Source organism: Triturus cristatus, chromosome 6 (genome assembly GCF_964204655.1).
Source record: "Triturus cristatus chromosome 6, aTriCri1.1, whole genome shotgun sequence".
In the NCBI taxonomy this organism is placed as follows: domain Eukaryota; kingdom Metazoa; phylum Chordata; class Amphibia; order Caudata; family Salamandridae; genus Triturus; species Triturus cristatus.
In genome coordinates, this window is record NC_140589.1 from 1,378,826,448 (window position 1) to 1,378,831,990 (window position 5,543).

Here is a 5,543-nt window from a genome sequence, read left to right on the forward strand (position 1 = left end):
CCAGAGCCGCGGCGGAATTCCTGCCGCGGCGAAGGGGTTAATGTCATAATTTGTGTTGTATCTGTCACGATTCATAATTTTAAAAGTTTTTAATGACACACATGAATTGGACAGGTAAACAAGACACCTTGGCGATGTATGTGGTTGCAAGCTGACATCAGGGAACTGTATACAATTTCAGAACATAAGCTGTCTATATCTAACATTATGCATGTACATTTGGCTGCATTGGCTGTTTATATATTGTTTGCCGCAAGCTACATGACTGTCACACACTTTAATAATTCCAATTTTGAAATCATAATTCATTTTCATTAAATACTGTGTGTGGTTGGCTTTCATTTCATTTTTGAAGTCTCCTATATCAACATTTTTTTTTAGATGAGGCCAATGACATCGAGATACTGTTCCATGTTGCTATAGTGGGGGGGTTTCTCATGTACCTTACCTGACATTAGGATTCGTGCGATTTTCACCATGAAAACAGAATGTGATGTGGTAGTGTGCTCCCCATTAGGCATTATAGACTGAGACCTCTTTGGGCCATATTTCATTAGTATTCTCACAACTGTGTGCAGAAATAATGTGTACAGGCAATTAGTTAAAATTGGTCACTTCTATGCAATATCATCTTTGCACATAAAAATGGAGTGGTAAAGGATATTCAAGCTAGTAGCATTTTGCAATCAATATTATTTTGCCTGTAATTTGTTTAGATGTTTGACCATTGCCAATATTAAAAATTGATGCCTTAGGTGTGTTTCTGCTGTTGGGAGATAGGACATGCTGTACTTATGCTAATACTGGCACGATTTGAACATTACTCTGTTCTTCCTCTTCAGGTGTTTTTTTGTGGATTTCGTTTTGTGTGGTGCACGGTTTCTTTTTGTGATCTTCTGGTTAAGAGCGCAACTGTGCCTTTTGGTTCTTTATTCTTCACTATATACTTGTCGTGTGTGTTAGGGATAGTGTTTGTCTATTTAGACAATGTATGCTTCTTAAGAGATGCATTATTTGTCGATGCCTTTGCATCTACTATGATGCATGCCTTAGCTCGCCTCCTTGGCAATTCGTGCTGCTGTCAAAATGGGTTAATCGTCGTCTTGAACAACGAGTATTGAAATAAACGATAAAAGAATCAATGTGTAGGCACACAAACACATGTACTGAATCACGGAGGGTGCCAGCTGTTTGAAATTTGAATTTTCTGTTTCCAGGCACTCATAAGACCTAAAAAAAAACGAAACTAAAATGCAAAATACTATTCCCTTACTTTTTGCAGTCTCTCCTTTAATAGACTAAAGCGCTCAAAATAGTACAGATAATTTCGTTTGGTATTCGACGTTTTTTTAACATCTGTGCATTTTTGGAGATGAAAGTCTGTGACCAATAGCAGGGGGGACCAGTGTAGGAAATTACATTGTTCCTGCACTTCCAGGGATCCTTACTGCTTAAAGATTCCCCTTCTGGCTTGTATGATGGTGCACCCCAGAGGGAGGCCCGCACAAATCAGCCGGGAAATATAGACAACTGGCCTAGATCCCTTATTACTTCGTAACTTATGGGTTATGTGCAAATGCACTCGAGATGGGGACAATGGGCAGTGCAACCATTCCAAGGAAAATTAATTAGTAGATAAAAGTGTGTGCGAAAAACAGAATGCAATATACCAGCAAAACTGATATAGCTTATATAGTTATGCAACACAGAAATCCACTTTCATGAGTGAAACAGAGACAGCAAATGTTTCCTTTTCAAATTGGTGTAAACTCTACCATGGAAATAAAATGGCGTCTCACTCTCAACGTGTTTCATTGGTAGCTTAAAGAAGTCAACTAGAATGGCATTGAATGGTGTGCTTTTTTATTTGTGTACTAATTTATTTATTAAATCTTTCTATAAAGGTTATCAACACGTGGTCTAACAATAGTGAAATCTACTGTTACTGCCTAATTTCTAATGGTATAAACCATGTGAATGTCAGAATTGCCTCGTGTTCGAATTTTGCAATTTACATGGGCTGAAACCTAAAATATGATTAAGATTAAATTGCATTATTCTTTCTAGCCGTATCACCATGGTGATCTCTCTGCACTCTCGCTTGCAGGGTATTTCTCGTTCAGTAGCTGGGTTAAGCAGAGGGCAGATAGGACAGGCCGTAGGTCAGCTTTTCATTATTCTCCTCCTTCCACAAAGGTTTGCAGGGGTCATCTGAGGTCAAAGGTTAATCACTTTCCCTTAAGAGAGGTGAAGGCACACAGATTGCGACTCTTGCAGCTATCTGGCTTATTGTTTCATTAATCATGGCATCTACGGAGCCTTTTCATGGCCAATCTAGGCTATAAGAAGCGCGAGTTCTTTTCCATAGTGGGAGAAAAAAGTGCACAGCTTTTTGTACTGGAACTCGGGTGTGATAGTTTAAATGCGTTCTTAATTGCGGGGACTGAGGATGGCAAATAGAGTTTAGTTTCACCAGTGGCATAGGAAGAGGGGGTGCGGTGGGTGCGGGCCGCCCCGGGTGTCATCACTGAAGGGGGTGACTAAATGGGAAAAATATGTGTTTTAAACTAATATTTTTGCCATTTTGTCAAGCCGGGGGTAACAAGAAATTTTCCGCACTGGGTACCGCCTGACCTTGCTACACCACTGCGTTCCACAGCTCAGTACTAGAGCACGTCTTAAATGAGGCAGACTATCTCTGCTTTCACAGTGGCCAGTGACCATAACAAGTATTTATTGTGACATCAGTCGTTGAAATCCAGGCCTGAGCAATGTGTGAAGAATGTCATTCATTAGCTACATTAACAGCCCCCTTACAGGAGGCCTGTAATAAGGCGTAGTGATATAGTGCATGGTATTACCAAAACAGGGTGGAGTGTGGTCCATGAATATCCACCGCAGAATGTCCATGGGACACAATGTCGAGCACAAAATATTGAAAAAAATATCGACAGGTAAATCAGCCTAGATTTTCTATACCTAATTCCATGTATAGGTTCCTTCATTGTACATATATTTTCAAGGTACATAGAAGTGAAGTTAGGAATGGTAAATCTACATACTTCCCTATATGGACTTACCTTTCTATATTTTGTCCATTGATATTGTGTCCTCAGTATTCTCACATCACGATATTTGTGGGGGCAATATTCAGTGGTACAATCCCAGGTGATATTATCATGTCCTTACCAGGAATTTAAGAGAAGTGATATCTGAAATGTGGAATAACATGGCCAAGACTGTGTTACTGCATCAATTTTTTTCATGTTCCTCCCAAATTCCTACCCAATTTCTATTAATAATTCCACAGACTTTTAGCAAGTGAATATGTGCTTGGACTTGCTGGGGCACTTGTAATCTTGTTTCGGCGAAACTGCAAATTATATCTCCCGATTTCTCTGAGACTTCGACTAAGGGCCTGATTACGAGTTTGGCAGACAGGTTACTCCATCAAAAACGTGACGGATATCCCATCCGCCGTATTACACATTCCATTATGTACCATGGGATATAATGGAACTCGTAATACAGGTGATGGGATATCCGTCACGTTTGTGATGGAGTAACCCATCCGCCAAACTCGTAATCAGACCATAAATGTTTTCTACTCAGGTGGGATATTCCTTTTCTTACTGAGGAGGTGTCAGCATTGGACAACATGAACACAGACATCAAGACTTACTTTCTAAAGACTTATGAAAGATTGAATTTGGCTATTCAAGTAGATAAATAAGCTGTTTAGTCTTTCCACTCACTTATTAAGGTCTTTCAACCTTTGTCTTCAGCTCTTCAAGAGAGTGAATATTGTGCAGAGGTCTAGCTAGCATGAAAACACAAGCCAGTTTCCTGTCCCACATCATGTCACATATCCCCTTTGGCATCTCTATAGCTACTGTTTAGGGGCATCTGTCAATACAGCTCCTGTGAAGAACCATAAGTGTGATTTGTTATTTGGATTACATGTAGCTGATTTTAATGTGAACATTCATCAATGCAGGCAGTAAAGGTCGAGTTGATGGAGTCAATAATTTTGACTGTACAATCAAATTGAAGGTACTTATTCATCATGGGGGATCAGTGTTTTTTTTCCATAGGGGTTTGGGGCGTTAAGTAAGTGACCCTAGCATTGCATAGACATGGTGTGTCACCTATTGGGAGGGGGTGCCATCTTGAGTCTTTGCAGTGAGGGACCATCCCCAGACAGGAAAAGTGAAGGGTGTCTGCCCTTTGTTCCCGCCACCCTTCCTCCCCACACAACTTATTGAAACTGTCAGGTCGGCTTGCTTACCGTGCCATATTATGCACACTGATAGGAAACAACAATTAGGTGGCTGTAAAAATAAGCGAGGGATGAAAACAAGAGAGCGGTAATAGTTGGAATCAGCAAACGTTTCTTATCTGGCTGTCTGAGGAGCCCGCTTATGGAGATGATGCGGAACAAACACCCCTCAAAGGTGGTGTAACGACCAGAGCTGCTGATTTTGGAGCTGGGGAACGAGGTTTGAGTCTCGGCGTCAGCTCAACATCCTGTGATTCTGGGCAAATCACTTAATCTCACCGTGCCTACCAAAAATGATTGTGTCCTTGTGTAACGTAACTGGTGCTCATGTAAAGTACTCCAATACCTTTGGGTCGTGTTCGCGCTGTATAAAGCAAAAATAACAAAAAAAGGGAGGGTGGGTTACCTTTTCCAACTCAATGTGTCGGTCTTAATAACAGGATGGATCGATAAAACCTGAGCTCTAAACCCCCCATGTTATCTCACCCCGCTCCTCCCTGATTCTCTACATCCCAAGATCATGAGGGTGAATAAACAACTCTGGGGACGTGTTAAGTCTTCTTCAATAATGGGTGATTTGTCTTCGAATCAGGGGAGCGTGTTCAGTCTCTTAAGGACAGGCCCCTACATGTGAAAAGGGGTACAGGTATTAATATGCAGAAATAGAAAGAAGCGCTCAAGTGCATTGAATTGAAAATATGAAACTGCACACACGCACTTTTGCTACAGAGTAGTGCTTGTGTTCTCTCCCATAAACAATATTGCATTCCTGTTGTAAAGTGCTGGTACGCTCACTTTCAAATGAACAAAGTGCTCATACCCGTTACCTGTGCAATGAAAGCACTGTTGAATCCCAAAAGATAAAAGACGCTGAGAGGATATCTGTAAGTAAAGAGGCAAAGGCAGCTAGCCTTTTATGAAAAGAGGTGTAGAATTGGACCTATAAGTCTATACATCCTGGGCCTTATTTACAAGAAAGTAACGCATTGCAGTGCCGCAAGCCATTTAGGTGTGCCGTGCTGTGTTACTTTCAAAGCACAGGGTTGCGTCATATTTACAACAATATGACAGATCCCTGTGCTCTCCCCTGTGATGGCGCACAATTGGCTGCCATGCACCAACCCAGGCACCCTGGCACCACCACAGTGCCTGCGTTGCGGGATGATTGTTTTTGTGCAGGAAGGTGTCCCAAAAAAAATGAGGTGCTACCCTCTTTCTATGTGTGTCGCAGAATCCTCCTGGGAAGGAGTAGGATTCTGACACA